This window comes from Trachinotus anak, unplaced genomic scaffold (assembly GCF_046630095.1).
Source record: "Trachinotus anak isolate AG129_WGS33_773 ecotype Australia unplaced genomic scaffold, CSIRO_AGI_Tana_v1 ptg000021l, whole genome shotgun sequence".
NCBI classification, from domain to species: domain Eukaryota; kingdom Metazoa; phylum Chordata; class Actinopteri; order Carangiformes; family Carangidae; genus Trachinotus; species Trachinotus anak.
This window is the reverse complement of record NW_027273872.1, coordinates 6,497,828-6,521,060: the sequence shown is the minus strand read 5'-3', so window position 1 is coordinate 6,521,060 and position 23,233 is coordinate 6,497,828. Positions and strand designations below refer to the sequence as shown.

Here is a 23,233-nt window from a genome sequence, read left to right as displayed (position 1 = left end):
AAATCAGAAGACACTCCTATGTTGTGTTTGGAACAGTTATATATTGTTTTGAAAAACACTGACAAATGGACTGTTCTGTTTTAAGGTATAACAACTTGTTGTATTTAAAAGATAACAAACAAAAGAGATGAGTAAAGATTACAGAACAACAGATTCTTTCATGACATCAGGCTAGGAATCAGTGAGGACACACAGAGGATGGATAAGACTAGCTGCTGATGTTTTTCCAAATCATAACCCATCATCTGATGCAGTCAGTATTTTAACATCCTTCTTTGTTCATTATGCACCCAGTCAACTTAAGGTCACCACACTTATTTGGCCCCTGTCTCTTACCATGCTGAGTGATTCAGGCCCTGACTCCACCTTCACTTTTCTCTCTAACTCTTTTGAGCTTTATGCCAGCGCAGGTTATTAACTGACTGATGACTGATGGCTCTTCTTCTCCAGGGTCATGCTCCGATCTTCACAAATAATAATAAAAACAATTATGTATTTGTTTTCACCTCAGAGGCACCCACCATACAGGTGTAAACATTTAAAAAGCTATGGCAAAATATCGTGCAACAGTACAACATTGGATGCAGCATTTTACCACCAAACACTGACACTCCCATACTCTACATAGGGGCGTCATATTCACACATACAGTAGGGAAGATTTTTATCTGTTGCAGCTCCACAGCGAATATTGCTTAAAGGATTTACCGTAAACATTATTGATTACGTTAAAAACTTAATTTCTTTACGATAAAATACACATACAAACACATAGAGCATCCAATAATCTCTTACATGTAAATCCAAGATGCACATAAAGTTTATTTTCTCAGTGGAATAACACTCACACTGCAGGGGCACCTACCAACCTCCAGTGTCCATTAATCCATTTCCTGACACCTGGGCATATACACCAGCATGTGTTAATGGCAAGTAGCCTGTTGATGCTGAGCTATCTGAGGTTCTGAAAATATGAACTGGCAGCTACAATAACCGATTATGTCATCCTACTTGTGTTAACTGCAAGTAACATATGCTGGGGTTGTTAATGTCCTCCAAGTGACATCACAAAATTTTGAAGTGTGTTAGCACAAACAGTAAATATGAGGAATGATTTTAACTGTGTCAGCAGTTCAAGCTATGAAAAATAACGATTAACACTTCAGACTAAGACAATTAACCACACTGACCAAAAGTGAGAAGTATCAGTTGTAGTCTGCAACAGGCTGATTTTAAAATCTTAAAAATGACTTTGGGTGTTGGTGTTCAAAGAAGAAAATTACACTAAGAACATTTAAATCTGAAGCTTCTAAATCCACTTTACTAAAATATCAAATACTAAGTAGAAATCTAGCAAACAGCAGCAACAAGAACAGAAGGATAAAAAGAATGAGTCTTGTGTCATAACTGTTAACACGCGTATTTAAAGACATCACTAACTGTGGCATTGTGTTGAACAGAAATGTTTTTAACTTTTTCGATCCAATTGCTGGGAGGGACTATTGGCTTTTTGTGTGTCAATATGATAGCAGCACTTCCTATGACCTAGGGGTTATAAATGATCGCAGTTGATTTTCAATACATGAAATACCTGAAAAGAAACTTTTAAAAACTTTCTCTGCTGCAACTGACACCAGAACTTAACATCATCTATTGGTAAAATTATCTTACTCCCTGATCAAAATACAGTACAATCAAATTTTGACTTGGATTTAGTTATTTGACCCAGTATTTCACCTGCAAATTTCTGTAATGTTCTATTGCGCTATTATTCAGCCCAGTAATGCTGAATAATTTATTGAAAAGCGGGCTACACACCGGGATGATTTCTACCCAGGAAGAAAAAAATGAATAGACTTGATTTCTTGGCTTGACATAGATTTAATGTTGCATTGTGCTTAAATACGTTGTATTTTAGTCTGTGTCATTGCTTCGTATTTTCTGTTGGTGTTGAATGATTATTTTTGCCCCAATTCCCTTTGGCACAAAAGCTTTTGAGAATCTGTTCACAAGCAACCTTATGACTGAAATATGTATGAATATGTAATATATGGGAAATGTGTATAAAATCCAAAAACAAACATATCATATAGCAGCAGCGGTGGACCTCCTCACACAGCCTCTCTTCAAACTCAGTGTCCATGCTTGTTTTCCAGCTCATGTACAGTTGGTACCGTTGCAGCCTAATGGCATCGTGGATATAACAAATTGGTGGGTGCGTGGATGTCCGCCCACGAGCCTCACATACACCCTCTGATGATGAAATTTACATCATGCAAATCCAGCTGGACCACTGCGAAGTCATGGATACAAAAAGTATAACATTAGCGCAAGTCCTTTTAATGTCACTTATACAAACACACAGCATTCTAGATAATGCAGAATACTGTGGTTCTTTATTATCTAGAATAGATAATATCTAGAATGGATAATACAGGGACCTGCTGAAGTATGCAAATTGTAACCTGATGTTGATATTTTAGCAAAAAATACTTAAACACTGTTGTGGCTGCGCAATAAATGCCTCAATATGATCCCACCATCACATCCTATGTTTGGCAGACACCACTGCCAAACAAGTACACCATAAAAAATATTCACCTAATGGTTTTAAGATGATGTATCTTTTACATTGTATCTTTCACAACATTCACTTGTGGATTCTGTACTATGAACAGTATTTTCTGGGGGAAAAAAATCTACATTTATATTAGTTAGGATGATGTTAAATTAAAAAGATTACTTTCTAACCAACAATAAATCAGATGATTTATTCAAAAGCATTCTTTAGTAACTATAATCCCATTGTAAATGGAAATTCATTCATTTACATCACAAGTTTTGAAATCTAGCACAGTTGTCATTTCTGTAAGATGTCACAGACACGTGGATTAGACACGTGGATACAAAAAACATATCACAGTTGTTTAACCCCATCATGCTTTGTCAATAATAGAGGGAACTAAGTTGTGAGATATTAAAGGAATTACAGAAAGCATAACGTGATATGTGACTCAAAATTCCACAGTCAAGCATTTCTGTATCACATCAGCCAAAAGCAATCCATGTTGCTTGTGGTGATAAGCCAATTGATTTCCACCTAGGACGAGGACAATTGAAAAACTACAAACTTGTCTGTCAAACAACGATAATGCTCTAGTTTAGACGTTGAATGTATTTAACACACATGAACAAACGGACTTGTGTATCTTGTCAACAGATGCACAGCCTTGAGTCACACAGACAGCAGCCATCGATGTAACGAGCAGAGTGGACTCAGAGTGTAGCAAAGAAATACCTGTTTGGATAGAAGACAGGGAGAAATCAATTAAAAAGGATGCAGATAATGTCTGACGTTTCTGCTAAGACCAAGGAGATTTTATCTATGAGATGAGTGCTTGAGCTGGCCTGGTTTGATTGGGCTGTCCTCTTTGACAGCTGTGGTTGCAGAGAGGCAAGGTTATACTGCAGAGTTCTTTGGTCACCCTCTGAAAGATGTCTGAGAGTTGTCTGTTTTGTAAAATTCACTAATTTACCTATGTCTTAGGTCATACATGTATTACATGTATGATTTATATTGATAATATAGGCAATTAATATTGATATTGATTTTGCCATGGGTCACACAGACAGGCAGAGACGAAGCCGAGATTTGACAGGGTACTTAGATCAAGAATAACTCACTGTAGTACTGCGCTCACAGTGTCACAGGCACATGTAAAATGCCGCGCTGAATTTGGTGATAGTTAGGCAAACCAAACTTTCTGTTAGAAAGTAGCAGTGAAACCCTATTATACAAAGAGCTAGGGGACAAATTGGGGTGTCACTTAGAGACAGATTTTTTTGAGAAATAACATAATCCTAATTGTCCGGAAACCGGTATCCCATCTGCATCATTGTCACCCATGAAATTAAATTTTCACAAGACTAGCTCTGAGTTGATAGAAAATGCTTCAGGTACAAAAGAACAAAATATCTCAGATTTGATTTCTTTTTACAATGGTCAATGATTTTTTTGGGGACATTGCAATGTTTAAGTGATATTGTACTTTTAACATGTTTTAAGTGCCATGTTTGTCAACTTTAACCTGCATTGTCTGCGAAGGTGGTTGACTTGATGTGGATTACATTGCCTTGCTAACCTCACCCTTAATATGAAGACAGGGGCAATGGAGCGCTGGATGAAACTAATGTACTGCATGTTTTTTGCTATAGAAATTCTGAGATAACAAGAATTGAGCCCTTTAGATGCAGACTGTTACATAAACATTTTTTCTGCCTTTTATTTCCACTCAACAGTGATTTCATTGCATTGTCTGCCTTTTAACAGTCCATAGTTGTGGCCACACTTTTTGAATGTTGATATACTGTATATCACATCTATGTATCTAATAGTGTAAATATTGACATACAGTTTATCACTGCTGAAGTCGACTCATGATTCAGCATTTGCCTAACTTACTTTAACAAGGTTGGGAACTATGGATCAGAGGGTTAGGGTTAGCATACAAAAGGCTATAAACAAGGCAGATGCAGTTTTACTCTATACTGGAGAGTAAGTTCTACTTTGCATTTGACAAACCCTGTCATAGTCCAAACCCTTTTAGAAGTATTAATGTGGGTTCTGCATTGATATATGTGTTATGAGGACTTACCTGCATCCTTATACAAATGTCACTTTTCTTCTGTGGATGTACACAGATAAGCCAAAACATTATAAGCAGTAACTGGTGTTAATGTGTGGTTGTACACTAAATACTCGCCTTATATCCATCAACGTATTTGTGTTCTTTTAGCCGTTTGCAGGTGCAAGAACTACACAACTGTAACTGACAGGCAGCAGCAATGCTGCCGTACATTGCTGGGACTTGTGACAGTTGTGGAAAATATTACAGGCAAAATTATGATCTTAGCCTTACCAGCTCCATTCTTTGATTTGATACACAATCTCATATCAGTGGTGCTATCAACATTGATGATATTATATATATATATATATATATATATATATATATATTACCTATATATAACATATTACCTCATTCACATGTGTACCCAATATATCAGAGTAGCACAGAATTCAATGGGAGTAAATCTCCTCTTCATCTACTGCTTTAAAGTAGACAGAAATAAATATCAGAATAATTAAACAATGAGATGCAAAACACCTAATAGACACCAAGTGGAGTTGATATACAGTAAGTCAACTCTTCACTTGTGTTTTAGCTGTTTACTTCAGCAGGAATTAACCATTTCTGGTGAGCTGGATAGCTCTCGAAACCCTTACATCCTCCAGCAGTTAAACAACATCATGTGGACTGGCTTATAAGAATTGAGACATCCAGCACAATGCAGTGCTATATTTCCATAAGTCTTTTTTCTCTCAATCTGCTTCCATGAAATCCTTTTTGATCGTGTGCAATCCCTCCTCAGTACCTGGCTGCTGACCATTTTCTACTCACAAATGTCCATTTGGCATGAAGAATGCAGCAGACATGATTCTGTTTAACATTTCCAAGCCGGACAAATTGGGCTAAGATACCAGCTGTTAAGCATGGGAAGGCTAATCAGTTTAGCAGAATGCTGAGGATTATGTAGTCAAAGAAGAGTTGTTGTTCTAAACACAATATACTGCAGAGGACAGCACATCTGCTGTGGGTTTCGTTATTTGAGCTATTTCTTCTTGTTCACTCTGGAAACCCGTCTTAGCCTTGTTATTTGCTTGCTGCTGTTTACCAAAGCCCTGTTATGAAGTGAGTGTCCAATTAACTGTGGATTTGGCGGCATGTGCTATCACATCAGGTTTCCCAGAGTCTCACGTCATCTCTGCACTTGTGTGGCAGGGTGTGAGGGCTTTAGGCCAGCAGTTTTAAATCACTTCCCTCAGCTAAATGTACTGCATAAGACATTGCACGTCTGCGTGTGAGAAAAAGAAGAAAATGATGGGACACAAAACAAATATTTATGTCATTGTCCTACATGTCTATATGTTATGTCACTTTGTTATAACAAAACAGTGAAAGCATAAGGCTTATACATGTTTTTCATTTTATTTGTGTCACTTTCACTAAACTTCACTTCAATTTTTTGAAAAACAATCACAGATGATCCAAGGAATGACCAGGAATGACCATACCCAGCCCTACTAAATATATTTTACCTTGGAGTTTAAGATCAGAGACCACATCAGCGTTTGACTTCTTGACATGCAGAACAAGGAGGAAGTAAGAAGCCTGATGTGAAATATCTGGTAGTGCCAAACCTTTTCAAAAATGTCTAAAAATCTATTTTATATATATATATATATATATATATATATATATATATATCTTAGTGTTTATCTGGTTCAAATTCTTGATGTTAACAGGTGCAGTAGTTGTTCATTAGGAGAATCGCTTCACTTCACCTTTTGACACTGTACTTCATAATCTTTGTGGTATAGACATAAGACAGTGGGGGTGCTAAAACAAGGTCCCAAGGTCAAGACACTGTAGGAATCTGACTAAGGCACCATGTGCTATAAGCAATGGTGGAATAAATCTTTGTCTAGGGGACTACTCACGTAGCATTACACTGTGGTGGTCACTGAGCTCTCAGCATGGGGCCAAAGGTAAAAGTCTTTTCCTATTCCAGCCTTTTTTATTCTTTTCCAAAGGGGGTCTTTTTTCTATTTGCACAGACCAAATGTATCACCCCAAATGTTTATTTAATTTTTGTTTTTATTTTTGTTATTAATGTTGCCTGGCATGTGGATTTACCTTCATCTTCCCTTCTCCGTCTGTTTATGTTTGAAGTACTGACGCTGTTCCCTTTTTTCTTTCATCCAAGCTGCTTGCATATAGATCTGCTTGCTAAGATATACCTCTGACACAAAAGTTTCCATTATTTCTTTGTGACATTTTAGTGACCTTTTGAACTAATAATCTCCATGTTTCCATACTGTCTTTTTTTTATTCACTTTTCCTTTGTTTGTAAAAAAAAAAAAAAAACCAAGCAAGCTGAATTTGCTTTTTGTCTATTCTGTTTTATTCTCTTTGAAGAGAGACAGATGAAAAGGAGGATATTGTGGGGGTGGTGGTGGTGGTAGCTTTTATGAATCTACTCCAGGCAATATGGATTGGAGGCTGGCGGCATCTCTGTGTGGCACATGAACCCGAGTTACACCATCTAATCGAGGGTCAAAATATGAGTGTGTTGTCATTTCCATCAACCACTCTGACACTGAGTTTAAAATAGCATCTTTTCCATTGGTAATGTTAAGTAATTGCATTGAAATGCATAGTGGTAATAGTCTAGTGTTATTTACTATGAACAAAATCCCCATCTGCTGCACTGCCAGTTTGAATCGTAGAATACTGAATATAAAAACTGTTAAAGTACAGGTGTTACTTCTGCCATCTGCAAGATGTCAGATATGTTCATCTATGACAATAAAAGCAAACACAAAAGAAATCAAAACATTGTACCAAAGCACTTAGGAGTTCTGATCTGATGAACAGTTACTTTAATAGCTCCATGTTCCAGACGCTGTAAAGGAAGATAACTATTATATTCAACAAATCAATACAGCAATTCAAATGTGTCACCATACTACTTACTATGCAATCCAGTAGTTAACATTTGGAGGGGGCTGCATATGTTTGGGAAAGAAAACATTGGCACACTTGTGAGTAAGCAGTATCTATACTAAATAATAAAAAAAAAAAAAAAACAAGATATTTGATGTGATTATAGTAAACTTCAAGTATGCCAACATTGCACATCAGGATTAACTTTTAAAACCAATAAGAATGCATCAACAAAAGACTATATGACCAGTGCTAATGAGAGACTTGAAAGTTTGAGTTCAGTCAATGCCAGCACATACTCGGACACAAGAAATGATTGTCCTTAGTGCTCCTTACTGGGCATGTAATTTAATTGAGCTTTCGATCAATGCAGCTTGGCCTAAAAGCCTCCTTTGGCATGTTTGTGTCATCAGTTGAATTGAATGCACAAACTTCGACTTGCCCTTTGTGTCTTGCTACATACTGAAAGCGTTGCCTGGGGTATGGGCTGAGTAACACTGTTGCAGATGATGACTCCAGCCCTGTCTTGAAACTGGCTGAGTTCAGACCATGAAACCCACCGAATTGAAATGCGAAATAATTCATGATAGAGGATGTAAAGTCAGGTCATAAATCCAGTGGGAATATAGAGATGTGCTACATAGGCTCAGGGTAACTTGAAAATTGAAAAGATTTCACTGCTTATAAGAAACTCTGAAAGGAAAGAAAAAAATACAACAACTAAGAGCAAATGATACATGCAATGCACAAGAAATTAAATCAAATGAACTTCTTTAAAGCTTGAAAATGATACCTGTTTAACTTTTGAAAGCGGGGCATTTGCAGTTGGTGAAATTTACATAACAAGGACAAAAAGACAGTGAGTAAGCAGTGAAGTGAGTTGAGCCTTGTTGACAGTGTGGCCTTTTGTTCCTGGCGAGGACAGTTGCTAGATTGAACTGATCTGACTTTAGAGCCTAACCATTTATCTTGGTCAGTCATATCTGATCTGTGGCTGTCAAGTAGAGATGCAAGTAGAGGGCTCCTCTGAGAAATAAACTGCTTGAGAGAGCTAGCAAGGGGTCTGCTTTACCTTTGTACCATGGCAGCAGCATTTCCTTTACTTGTAAGTGTGTATATTTTAGTAAGTGTGTATGTTTCTCCACAGAAATGAGCTAATTTTCCTCTAGTAAAATGTTCAAAGCTGAAATGATTAGTCACATAATAAATTGGTCAACTGACTGAAAGATAATCAGCAATTATCCTAGTAATCAATTCATCCTGCCTCTTTTTTTCTAGAAGAATTCCCTTCTCCAGCTGCTCACTTGTGAGAATTAGTTTTATTTTTTTTGTTGTATTTGATGAGAAATTTAGCATCATATGGTTTGTACTGGTGGTCAAGTCATCTCTAATCTGAATAATGAAAAGTAGCACTGATTTCTTTATCATATCCATATGCAACATTATAATGATGAAAACTACTTTGCCAAAATAATTTCAACTTTTATTGCAGTCAAAATAATACAATATTTAGTGGGTAATGTAATAAAAAAATGTCTTAATTTAGTAGCAGTGTAGGTTAAAAGATAAAATGGGGAAAATTAAATGCTCCATTATTTTGCTCTATTATCCACTGTGAGATTTTGACTTTAGTTCACCTCTCTCCAAGGACCTATTCAATAGATAAATAAATAAATCAAATAAATAAATAAATAAATAAAGATTGGATTGGCACAGTTGCAGCTCAGCACTGTCACTCCAATTTAGAAGGCTGTGAACTGATCCTTTTGACTGTGTCTTCCGCTACCTGGGCCATTTCTAAGCCACAGATGATAATCCTCAAGGGGTCCTCATTAAGTCTTTGCTCCAATTAAGCCACGCTCATTTTGCTGAAGCACAATTGCTCTGTACCACAGTGCACAAATCCTCCAACAGTGGATTAGGCTGATCAGTGGGTGGGATGAAAATAGCCGCAGTGGTAAGTTAGTGGAAGAGTTGAGCATTTCTTAGGTGTCAGGAGCCACTGCTCGCATGTCTGGTGGTATGCATCAAACAATTTGTGGTCAAGGAAACTGTCAGATGTGAAATTCAAGTAAATTTGTCACTACTATAGACATGGCCTATTTAAGTGGCTCAAATGTGGCTTAGCAAGTGGAATGACTAGCAAGGCAATACTGCTGAACTTTGATATAGTGAGTAAATTCCAGCTGGCTTTAAGACTTTTGGGGCCTAAATTTTTCTTATCCTTTTACATTTTCATAATCCAGTTGAAGTGGATGGATCAGTGTGGCTGGATAAGTAGTCTTCATATCTTGACTCCTCACTGTATGTTTCTTTCATAAAAAGATATAAAACTTAAGTTGTTATAATGACAGCAGTTTAAATTGTCAGCATTAAATAAGTTGACTGTTGACTGTTGTGATATTGAGTCATCTACAAACTTGTAACTGAAACTCTACTGTATAAGTATCCTGATGTGACCGAGTGAAAGTCATGCACAGTAAGTAGTGATGGTAAAAAACAATGCAGTGAACACATATAGACTATCTACAACTATATGTTATGCATACACTCTTAGGGAATAAAGAACAGGAAAAAACACAAAACGATGAAATATATAAATATCATAATAAATGAATAATAAAATAAAAATAATAAATTAAACCAAATAATAAATGAATGAATATTCAGAAGTTTTACTAGTGTAATCTACAACTGAACTAATTCTCAGTGTGGGAGTGCATGAATTTGAATGTCGAGTGACATTAGCATCTGTCAGCACTACATTTTGCATTATGAAATACTACTTACTGCTTCCAAATCGTGCAGAACCACACCAGTTAAAGGAATGGATTTTATTGCTAATATTTTATCCTATAATTCTAAACATGAATGGTGTCAGTGTGGGTTCTCAAAGGCCACATGGTCAAGAACAGGACCGTGATGAGGTAATGGCTAACAGATCTGACAGCCAAATGTTTCTGCTGACAGCTGACTGGGGCACAAAGCCAGATCCAGAATTTCTCAATGAGGAAGTAAGCGTAGATGTGCTTCCAGCCCCTTTTCAGAATTTTTTTTTTTTTTTGTGGGAAAATCATGTTAAACAAAATATTAGTTATAGTAGATTAATACTTACATACTTTGAAATGTTTCTAGAAGGGAACTTTAAAGGAAATTAGCTAATGGTTGTCCAATGTAGCCACATTTGCTGCTATGCTCTTCTGTAAAGTGGCCACACCAGGTTTGAAAAGTCAGTTGTGTGCTTCATCGAGTTGCCTTGAATGTGTTTCATTTCAACAGTGTGGGTCATTTGGTCAGTCAGTCAGTCAATAGGACCCATTCACTGTCTGAGGCTGCAAAACTGAAGGGCATGAACCCTGCAAATGCTGCTCACCTGTCTTCTCTAGCTGAAATGATGGAGTAATGAGCCATCCTCTATCAGTTTTTTAGACAGAAAAATGATCAGGCATGACCAGGCAAGGAAAAAGATACTGTGCATATGTGGGCCTTTTCTTGCCTACAACCCTGGTGTGGTTAGGCTAATGTTCCTTCTTGGACTGACATTTCTTCGAGGATCTTTATCCTGGATCGCTGGGCATTTGTGGTGGCTGAGTTGGTTAAAGTCGTGAGCTCACTCTCCATGTCTGCTCTGATTTGTGTTTCTTTTGTTTTCTTTCAGACCGTGGAGTAAGTGACCTGTGAATAGAGTCACACTGGGGATTTTCTAAAGGACTTCCTTGTTTCTATAAGAGTGTAGGGACATCTGACATTGGGAAGCCCCGCAGGTATGTCAAGATAACTTCATATCATCTGGTAATTGTGGATATTTTTACCTTTTTAATTCACTTCTTAAGTCAGGTTTGGATTAAAAGGTCAGTTTTGCATAAAAAGACATCTTAATAAATATATCCTACAATATTTAGTTAAATATCCACAATGACCAGATACATGCTGCTCTGAGCACACACACATACATGCACACCAATTTAAAAGAACTTAACCACACATTCTTCAAAAGTAACCATAAAACAAGGCATTAAAAAATGAAAACTGTTTGTTGAGTCACAGGTGGAGCAAAAGCAAGTCATGTGTATTTAAAAGTGAATATTCAGCTAGCAGGCCTGATGTCACTGGGCCATCTGCTCCAGTGTTTGGGTCCACTGACAGTGAAAGCCCAATTACCCCCAGTTTATAGTATATCATAGATAATTAAAATGTTTGTTATCCTCAACTTGTGCTTAAATTTGATTTTTAGCAATGCATGCGATTAGTATGGTGAGCACTGTGGAGTAATAGATGATACATGTCAAATTCCTCTTAACATTCAGGCTCTGCACCACCATGTCTCTGTAAATGACACGGCAGCCAGTTGGAAGAAAGAAGGTTTTGCTGCTGCTGGTCTATTTTCAGAAATTATAAACAAATATATGCCTTTGAGACTTCTTTTTTATACCTTCACTAACCACAATGTGAAAACCTCATACTGTCATATGAGAACAACCAATTCATTGAAGTTTGCCATTATTGTATGGGTGTGAGTCATAAGAGGATGGCGTCATGACAGTTGATTTAATATGTAATGTATTTTTTATTTAATTATATGGGGAATCAACTCACTTACCTCGACCTGGGAGTAAAGATGAGCTTTAAAATGTACTAATTAACTGTCGTTAATATTTTGTTGGTTATAAGTTGTGTTGTCAACCAAAATCCAACGTCTTCCAAATGTCTCACGCCAATGCAATCTTGATATGTAAAATACTGACATTCCAGTTGTGCTAAACATCACAATGTCTATCAGCCAGTGTTGGGTTTTTAACTCAACACAATTTTCATTCCCAACCAAAATTTAACGTCTGTCCAATATTAGAGTCATTATTACGTTATCGTCTGGTGCCTGTGGGTATGCTGCCCCTGATGGTCACCAAGTTATGCAAAGTCAAGTAGCAAACAATTACCTGTCCTTTGAAAACAGGTTTGTAGCTGTAGACAAAGACGTAGCTAAAGATAGGACATAAAAACAGGAAAACAAAAAGCACATTGTGCTTTGTGGACAGGTTCGTCTTAAGTGCTTGTCTTATTTGCAAGTCTTAACTTAGTAATTACATTTTGTCAAGACAAAAAAGGGGAAAAAGTAGTTTATTTTGCTGAATCACCAGCCTCAACATTGCTTCCCAATGGTTAGAGGCATCAAAGTGACATTTTCTTACCAAAGGGCAGAGATGACACAGAATGACTTGGAGGGTGTCACACACATCTAGCCAACATGCTTAAATGCCTGCACTCAAATGCCAAAGATGTATGTTTCTATTCAAACCTAATGGGTCTGGTTAAGTTTTCCACCATTTGCCTTTCATGTCACTCTGTTAATAAATGAACCAAGGGAAGATGTGACAAGAAAGACTGGGACCGGTTGGAAATTAATGTGATCACGTCAGGGGAGGGACTGTGCTGAACGGCATGTGGAAAGAAAATGTTTCTCCCTGAACTCCCCCGCTGCCGTGAGGCATAACACAATTAGACTTTAGATTGTTTTTTCTTCTCTCTCTGCCCATCTGATTTCTGCTCTTGCCAGGCTATTCTCTTTCATCTGCTTTATTCCTTTGTATTGTCATAATGTAGCAGACCCTGAGTGCTCTCACAGATCACTGGTACAGCTTATCAGTGAAGTGGTGCCGCTTCAAATTGGGTCCCTTAATTTAGTCTCTCTACATTCATTCTCAGGATTACACTTTGAGGGGAAAAGGCTGTAGTGTTGGAGAGGAAAGATAAACATACTCTAGGTAGAACAGTCTTGACTAGTACATGGAAATTTCATGCAGACTTAAGGAAGTGAGGCAATAAAGAAAACTGTGTTTGCTGTTCTGAATGTTGAGGCAGCTCTTAGGTTCTGGAGACGTCTCTCCTGATCATTCAAAGAAAGCTAGGTGGAGGCTAGGTTCACATCAAGTAAAACTTTCAAGTGCAGGAAAAATTTCAACCCATCCTGGAAATGTTTGTGCTTCATAATTGAAGCTCATTTTACACACGTTAACCACTGCTAATACAGTAAAAAAACAGAAAATTAACAAATATAGCCAAATTAGTTTATGTCAGGGAACTTCTCATCACTGAAATAATTGTTTGATATCACAGATCATATTTTTACACACAACAACAAAAACATACGCATATTCATGAGATTGTTTGACTGTAAAGTATATGGAGAGTAAAGATCTAAAGAACAGGGGAGGCCAGTGTCAGAGAGAAAAAAAAACAACATGAAAACTGAGAATATACTTTACTGTTTCCCACCATTGCACCCATACTTGACTTCATACCTCTGCCAAAAATGTTTCTGTTGAGTTTCAGTAACCTGAAAGTGCTCTGTCCATGTCATGTTGTCATGTGGTACTATAGAGGATTTTAAGTCTCAAGCTTGTAAACTGCTTTACAGAGTCTGAGCTTAATTCACTAAATATTTTGAAGCAGCTCTTCACACACAGCTTCTGTGTGAACCTGTGATACAAACTGTATTCAAAGTATTTTATTTGCGAAACACAGCAAAGAGATAGGAATTAGACCAAAGAGACACATTAATACAAAACATGTGTTTTAAGGGGGTGCAGAGCAAGTTATACCAGATATACTGAACAGTTTGTTTTACAGTATGGTTGCAGCTGTGCAGGGAGTCCAACAGAGCACTAAACCAGTGTGCCTGGTAATTTGACTGAATTTAATGGGTATATTTACCTACTGTCTGCTCCCTGCATTAGGGTATTTTCCATTCCATTTTCTGACTTGTTGTCAGATGCTGATGTTTCACGTGCTGGTTTCAACATACCCAGAACAGCTGTCTCCAAATTGACATGTCAAATTGTTTTTTAGGCATTACTCATGAATGTGAGAGTTGAAACAATATTCATCTGTGGCTGCACTTTACTGGAACAAACGTAAAGGCATGATTAAGCCATTAAGGCCACATCTGCCAGCCTAATTCCTTTTTAATTTGCAGAGAACTCTGCTGTATATTGGCTACAGTGGATGTGACATTTTAATTAAGCAAGGGCTGTAAAAATGATTACCATGAGGTTGCAAAGGGATACTGCTCATATCACTGTGGAGAATAGTAACCAGAGGTCCGCACTGGCTACCACTGCCAAAGCGGCACACCCCAGGAATCACACTGACCTCCACACTATCATCACAGCAATCTGTGTCACACATTGGACCAGTAGAGGCAAGAGAAAGGTAGGGGGAAGTGAAATTCATGTCCCTCAGCTGACGACAAATATAGTGCTTTCATACCAGTAAAACCAGTATTATTTTATGGAATACTTGGACTTTACAGCTGAGCTATTACATCAGTATTTTTAAATCTATTTTAAAGACTTTTTTTCTACGGTAAATCCCTCTTGAGATTTTCTTTTTTTTAATGCTGCCTTTGGCATAAACACTGGGACTGGAAATAGAACTAGATTAATTTGACACACAGAATGCCAACTTGAAATACTAAAGCACAGACAGAAGCTATGAATGGTGTTGGTATATACTGTATATATGTTTAACTAAACGATGTCTGGGTTGTATTGATAATTCCTTATTTATTACACAAGCACAACACGCATTTGTGTGCAGGAATGACAGATCTAGAACCTTTAAATCTAAGACTCAACATCTATGTGGTTTATTTCCCATCAAAAGACAGGAGGAGATATCGGCCTGTTGAATTTTGAGGACTCGCTGGGAAATCAGAATGATTTGTGTGTCATGACTGTAAGGATACCAGACACAGAAATCTTTAAACCAGACATTTTATATTGATTACAATGGACAATGTGTTTTAGAAATCAAATGATATATTCTAATGTATGTCAGCATTAATCAGCTTTCAGTCAAACATAAGGAGGAAAAGAGAGTCCAGGAGTCTTCACCAGAGAGTTACTGGTGTGAATCTCCATGTTTGCTGGTAATGTATGAGCTGGCAAAGGAAATGATTTCCACTCTCCCTTCAGCATCTTGTGTCTGCAGTGAAACTGTTCAATTATACAAGGAGGAAGGAGGAGGAAGTGTGACTGTGCTGAGCTGCTCTCCAGTACATATACTGTAACTGTGTCACAAAAGGATTTTGAACCATGGCCTTGGTGCAACACATTTTCATATGTGAATCCTTATCCTGATGTAATGTTTACAGTCAGTGAGTGTATCTGTAGAAAGAACTTTAGCTTCAGAACTTTTATGATCTTAAAAGAGTGCAGAGAATATGTACAGCTTCATATTTACTAGTTGAAGTTAAGTGAATATGATTTTATATGACAGGAGGGTTCATGAATATGTATGTGCAGCCGAGGAACAGCTTCGGTTAACAGCACGCTCTCCCCTCAGCTTTCACACTCAGCACCACCAAGGCACATGACTTGACATTATAATGATACATTATTATATCGTCTTTATAATGATAAACATTTTCTAGTGACATTCAACAGAATCATGAATTGGTTTGATAAAATTTCTGTGTACTAGAATGATGGAAATATCAGACACAATTCAGGCAGCAGAAGCACTGAGCATTGGAAGCGCACAATTATAATCGACTGGGGGATTTCAGGATTTTGCAAAACATTCTGTGCACAGCCTTGTCAAAGCAGAGTTTGACTGGTATAGTGAGTGGGATGTGGCAGACAAACAAAAGAGGGTGAGGACTGTCTGAAAGCGGCGATGTGTTAGTGGAGTTGTCTGTTCTGACTAATGTTACAAAGCCAAAACAGAGAAAAGCAGTCAGCACAGTGGACAGTTGTGTTCTCCTCAGGACCTTGGGCAGCTCCCTGGGGATCTGACCAGTCATAGACGGCTTATCTACTGGATGAAAACCTGTGTTTTCATCCTCTTCTTCCTGTTCTTCACTTCCCATGCTCACTGTACTAATCATTTTGGAAACTGGCAGTCGCAGATGAACTAGAATTAAAGTAATCTGAGGCCTGATTTATGAACTGAGTTTAATATGTCAGTGAGCTAACTTTGTGCTTAACTGCTTTAGCTGGCTTTTTGGTCTCATGGACTCACTTTCTTGTGAGGTAACCACGGTAAGCTGTTACTGAACAGTTCCATAGCCTAAAAAGTCCTGGCTGCTGGCCAGAGGTTTATCTGAAGATATGTTCCAGTAGGAGCATAAAATGGACAATGCTGCATGGAAATTACACTGATAACTGCTATAATGATCTGTAGTTTTAATGGGGAGCTGTCTGCAGGAGGGGTTGTCAGAGAGAGAGAGAGAGAGAGAGAGAGAGAGAGAGAGAGAATATTTGTGTGTGTGTGTGTGTGAATGAGTGAGTTTAAAATGGCCACCCTTAGGCTACAGTGAGCAAATAATATTAGAGAGAAGCTTTTCCTTTTTATTCATAACATGCTGTGGTTAATACTTAACATCGATTTCAGGGTAAAATGTTGCATTGTTGCTCCCTGTGTCAGAGGTAACACCCCAGCAACAAGGTGACAACAAGGTGTCTTTATTATGTCAGTGCTTATACCTTTTTTTTCATAGCTTTGCTATAGACATGGCCTCTAACAATAGAAGGTAGCTAGTTTTTTGTTGTTGTTTGTTTTGTATTTTTTCAATAGATGAAACTCACTTTTGGTGACTGTACCTCAGAAAATAAAAAGCAGGTATGCCAACAGTGACTGATTCAATGTAAACCAATGCTTTCATATATCATTGCTGCAGCCCTGGTGAGCATCAGGTCAACATCATGAATAGAAAATGTTTTTATAGACTCACTGTGACAGCACAATGTTTCATCATATCCTGAGCTGCCTCATCTGGAGCTGTCCATGCTGCACGTGACTGCCTATATATTACACATTACACCCCCTGCCATGTGAATGCAATCATAGCTTTATTGGAACATTCATTAAATTGAAAGAGCACATAAAAAACTAAGACTGGTTATACAGGATAACCTATGTTAAGAACGAAGCCGGTGTGTGTTAGTTGCTGTTCATTCACAAATTACATTAAATGTCAACTTTCTTATTTCAGTATATAGTTATTATAGAATGGTAGCGTTTGAATGACAACATAAGGAAGCACAAGTCACTGTAAATTTTCTTTCACTGTAAATTTTCTTTCATAAAAGCTTTACATGTTTTTGCTTCTCTTGTGTACAAATGCAAACACGATTATCCTTTTTCCACGCAGTCAGAACCTTACCATGGGTTTACTAAGCCATGCCGTATACAGTGTAGAAGGTTGCAATGGTCTCTCCTTGCATTATAGGAAAATTTTCTCACCAGAGTGCTCTGGGACAAAAGCTCAGGATGGAAGATGTGTATATCCAGGTTTTTCAAAGCTTGAAAATGCACATCTTGAGGGAGAAATGTTATGAGGTTTCAAAAGTAAATGCATTTCACATTTTCTACAGCAGTTCCTAAGACTCTTAAAGGGAAGGTACTGTAACGTGAATGTTCAAATATTTTTCTGCTTTTTCATTGTGAGCAAAGATGCAGTTCACTATCTTAATGTAATCCAGTAGTATTGTATCTTATGAATTATTTCAGCCACTGATTTTTTTTCCTTCCTTCAGATGCCACTGTTGATGTGACAGATGGACTGCTTTCTTCACTAACAGGACACATTATTTTAAAGTCAGTCATTAGATGTCTTAATAACACAGCTAATTTACCTTGTTAAATTCAGACTTCTTTCACTGCCCCCATCTCCACACAATGTTTCTCATTTTTTGTGAAAAGAAATGATGCAAGTTCTGAAGAATGAGACTGCTTTAGAACAGTTATAATTACAGCATTATCATAATAGCAATAAATAAATGATGGATTGTATTTGTCCAAGCTGTAATACATGTCTGCCAGCTGTTTTGAATGGATTTGAATGATAAATGAAAAGGGAACCTTTTCAAAATCAGGCAAGCATTTTGATAGGTTTCAGGTTTTGAATAAAAGATAAAATTACACCAATCCTAAAAGCTAAAAAAGAAGAATCCTCTTTTAGTAGTAGTATCTAGTCATACAGACTACTCACTTCTGTTTCTAGATATCCACATCTGTACTTTTGGTCAGCACCCAGATGATATAATGCAGCAGTGGATTTTTTGTTTGTTTTATGTGTTTTTGGTGCTCACAAAATTCTACAGCAACCTCTTTTTCCAGAAACAATATTTTTGGTATGACATAGACAACACAACGAACCACAATCATTCCCTAATGTGTCTGCAAGACTCATGGACATGTCAAAGTTGTCTTGCATCCAATCACACAGTGTGCTGCTGGTTTGATGATTAGTGTTAGGCTTCAGATGATCTCTCCTTACTCTTCTCCTGTCCTCGTCTTTCTTGCTGGACTTGAGTCATCACCTAGCCAGGAAAACTGGTTTCAGCCCGTCGCGCTTATCAAAGATTGTTTTTGCCTTCAGAGCCAGTGACACTAGCTGTTTTACTTCTTAGTCATGGTTTAACAAATTACTTGTTTAGGGCTTAAGAAATATATTATCATATGTAAACCTAGTCTTCTGCAAACATTCAGATTAATGACCAGACCGCTTTGTGAGCACCCTCTGTTCTGTCTGATCTTAAAGCAAACTGGAAGTGGGAGAGTGGAGTCATGTCAGAGAGAGCTATGTGATTTAAATTCCTCTTTGCACATTCATGTTCATGGACGCTTAAGATGGTGGATGTGCGTTTCCATCATGCTTTGACTGTTACACTTCAAGGCATCACCCAACTACCAGAGCCAGCATCACCCTGTTCTGTCCTCTTCATCTTCACTACAGAAGGCTGTTTTCACACCTGCCAGGGCTCTGATGTGTGCACACAGTTTTTTTCCTCCTTTTCTATTGTTGGATCTCTGTGAATTTCAGATGCTCTTAACCTGCCTTTTTACTGGGAAGTCAGTGCATTTAGGCTGCTATTACCTTGTGTCTTCATGTGACTGGAGTACAAAAGAGACCTTTCGCCTCCTTCTTCTTGATTAAAAATACGTTTTAATTCTCCTGTAATGATTATGTAAGTTCATTACTTGACATGTTCTACAATGGTTTCTTAATTGATGATGACATTGCTGCTGGAGATTGAGCTTAAAAGCAACGATTATAGTTACCTGGTACATTTCTATTAATACGGGAAAATTTATGTTTAAAACACAGGCTCCGGGAGGTTGTTTTTGATACTGCATCTCTGTGCCGCTATGACTATTCTGTGACACTTCACTAGATCCATTCATTAAATCTTTATCACTTTTAATGGCCGATTGTTACTGTTTCATATACTGTTGTGGATTTTCTGTCAAATCAGAATTTCTTCTATAGATGAGATCAATGATGATGAAAATAATCATTCGTTGCAGCCCTAGTAAATACAGGACATAAACTTAAGGGAAATTAAATTACCATTTGCAATCTCTGCTACAAAGATGGGTCATAGTTTATAGACCATTTAACATTATTTGTCAACCCTCTCCTCCATATCACGTTTGTATCTAAAATTGTGTTGATGGTTTTTAGCTGTACAGCCTTGTCGATATTGTTTTGAGAATTCTGCTTTGGTATATTGAATAATTTACCTTTGCAGTTTCTTTGGCAGATCCACCTTCAGTGAAGGCACAGATAATTTGGCCTCTTTGGATGTTTTGTGATGTTGCTTAGCAATCTCACATGCCATAGCACTGATTGCTAACCCTTCTTTACATCTGACAAGCACTGGTAAGTGGCATTTAATCAAATATGACCCACCTTTGAAGCAGTGTTTGTAATTACGATTAAGGTTGTTAAATTCCCGATTTCATGTTTACATTGTTTATGGGACCCCTGTGTACATGCATCAATTTACTGGAGCTAATGGGTTTATACACCCAGTGCTGGCCACATTACAAATAAAAGAAAGACACATACACATTGGATACGTCGTGTTTCAGTCAGTTCTAGCTAGTATAGTGCTTGCTTATCCCCTACGGTGGCCTTTTCACCACGGGTTAATCAGAGCATTGCAGTAGACAAATGGTGAAGATGAGACGGGCCCTTTGTAAAGAAAAACCATTCAATCTCTTCTTATTGTGACTCTTCTGAGTGCCCCTTTAGCGAGAGCTTATATCTTAAACTGTCTGCTCAATAACTCAATTCTACGCTTATCTCGGGCACAAGGAAGAGATTTAGAGTGAGGTGGGAGAGCTTTCTCTCACTCTCTGTAGGATGTATCCCACAGGCCAGACTGTAAAGAAATACAGAGGACCCCCATCGATGATGTCTTTGAGAGATTACCATGAAGATGGGCGTTAATAACATGGCACCGCATGTGACAGTGGATTGTATATTTGTGGCTGCTACAGCGGCAGCAACACAAGGTAGTGGTGACATATAGTCCACAGATAGGACTCCATGGTGAGCTTATAAATCGAAGAGATGGGTCTCTTTGCTGCATTGATTTTCTTTATTCTTTTGCTTTAATTACCAGCCTGGTCTAGTTTCAACAATTACTGGAATAAAGTAAAGCTGGTACATGACTATTCACTGCTACATTTGCATTATTCTTTTATCTTTTCCTTATTCTGTGGATAGTATCTTAAAACTGGAGTAGGTAACATTTATGAACTAGCATTACTTTGCAAATAATTTGAATATACCACAATATATATTGGCAAGTCATGTAGGATAATCTGTCAGGATTTCAGAGACAGTGACAGGAGACACATTGTCCTCTTAGTCTTGTTTTAAAGTGAAATGTGTAGAAACCCATCTGTGCAACAAGGCTGCTGAAGTAGAAGGTGTGACTCCATATCAGCCACAGCTTGTGGTTGCAGGGAGGAGGAGTGGGATGTGTTGTAAAGATGTGCAATGTACCTATTTTTCAAGGAATCTTTGACTTTGAAGCAGTTTGTGGTGGGTTGATGGTTTGACTTACACAATGCTGCTAGATGTTCAGTGCATAGTTTTTCCCTTATGCACAGCCACGTAGGCTCTGCACAGTTCAGTGCTATAAATTCCCCAAGCAGTGACTTTTAAAAGCATAGTGAAGGCTTGGCAGCACTGTGTGAATCTTGAATGATTTTGTCGAGGTTTGGTCTCTCTGTGTACAATACCAGTGGTTCCCAACCTCTTTGTCTAGTCACACCTTAAAATTAGACAATGTGTTCTCAGCAACCCTTGTCTCTTTTTTGCTTATGTCGATGAGTTGTGAGCTTCCTCGCCACCATGTTTCAGATTTGTCACATTTAACAAAGATTTCTCAGGAAATGTTGGTGTATTTGTGGCCTGTTTTGTTCATCTTGTGACCCTTTCAAGAGGTCTGGCCTCTCAGTCTCCCAACCACTACAGTGGGCCATCATGATGCTCACCCACTTCCTGTGCTTGTCCAGGTTCCTTTTGTAAAATAAAGTGTAGTGTTAGTAGTGCTAAAAATAGTTGTAAAATTATTCTTGTAAAAACAACAACAACAACAACAACAACAACAACAACAACAACAACAACAGCAACTGCAACTACTACTACTACTACTACTACTACTACTACTACTACTACTACTAGTACTACTACTGCTACTACTACTACTAGTAGTACTAGTAGTACTACTACTAGTACTACTACTACTACTACTACTACTACTACTACTTAGCCAAATATTAACCTGCCATATCAAGTGCCTTTTGCTGAAAAGAAGCATTTTGAGAATGAAAACACGCTTTTGGATGTCAATACTGTATCATAGTTCTAATTGTTTATAGAAAAAAACTAAAACATTTCAAATCATTTCAGCTCAACATTTCTTCCCTCATGAAGAAACAAAGCATCATTTCAGCGAGAGGACACAATGATGTGATTAGGTATTCTTGGGAAGAAAACAACATGTTTACACTAATCCATCCCGTCACCAGATATTTGTGCTCCGATTTTCCTCAGTTCTTCTTTCATTTGAAGTTTTTCTGTGCTTCGCCCTCTTCTCAATTTATTCCCCCTTTTATTTATTTATTTAATTCCTCAATTTTCTTGTATTTATGTCTGGAATTTGTATGAGACACATTATTTGCATTAGTGGCTGTGCGGAATAAAAATTGAACTCCATTTCTGGCTGGTCTGGCTCACCCTTGTTTGTTCTCTGCCCTTTATTTCTTTTGCTGCCTATTTGACATTATTTGGCCAACTTGTTTGTTGTCATACCCAGTTTGTTCGACTCTGTGTTTGTCTGCCTTTATATTTGTCTTAATGTTTGCAGAGAGCAAAGATGTATTTGTTCTCGGTTGTTTGCTTTTGCTGTTTTAGTGCAGAGGTTTTTGCTGCAGCACTTGTAGAGACCAAATCAGAGAGAGGGCTAGTGTATTCCCCAGCATGTTCACCTTCTTTTATTAAACTGTATGTGGAACTCCACTGAGAGGTACATATTTCCTGAAAAAATATATGACGCCTTAGCTCTTCTAGAGAAAGTTGTAGAGTCCAATCCAATAATTGTACATGAAATACTGCTCTTGTGGAGCTTATACAGTATAGTTTTAGTTGAAAATATGTAACTGTGTTCATTTGTGTTTATCTAACACTGTAGGCTGTAGGTTGTAGTAGTGTGATGTTGAACTGCAGCATAGGTGCACACATTTTGCAGGGTGGATCAGGGACGCACAGGTAGCTCAGTACCAAGGTGTACACACTTGTAGTAATTACTCATACTCAGTGTTGCTGTTATTTTTGCTCTACCACCTATTACTTTATAGTTACAT

General features: G+C 37.7%; 1 protein-coding gene across 15 annotated transcripts in view; it reads left to right on the top strand.

The window, feature by feature from the left end:
- The window catches only part of lingo2 (leucine rich repeat and Ig domain containing 2), a 197,827-nt gene that overhangs the window by 57,006 nt on the left and 117,588 nt on the right, over positions 1 to 23,233 (top strand). For 10 of the 15 annotated variants that reach the window (XR_011684456.1, XR_011684453.1, XR_011684457.1 and 7 more), the window contains one exon: positions 11,226 to 11,331. The exons of 1 other annotated variant lie outside the window; for it this stretch is intronic. The gene's annotated coding sequence lies outside the window, so the exon portion shown is untranslated. Of the gene's footprint in view, positions 1 to 5,200; positions 6,224 to 11,225; positions 11,332 to 11,874; positions 16,786 to 18,105; positions 22,587 to 23,233 lie in introns of those variants that run through there. 4 more of the 15 variants (XM_071457484.1, XM_071457485.1, XR_011684455.1 and 1 more) reach the window with 3 other exon arrangements.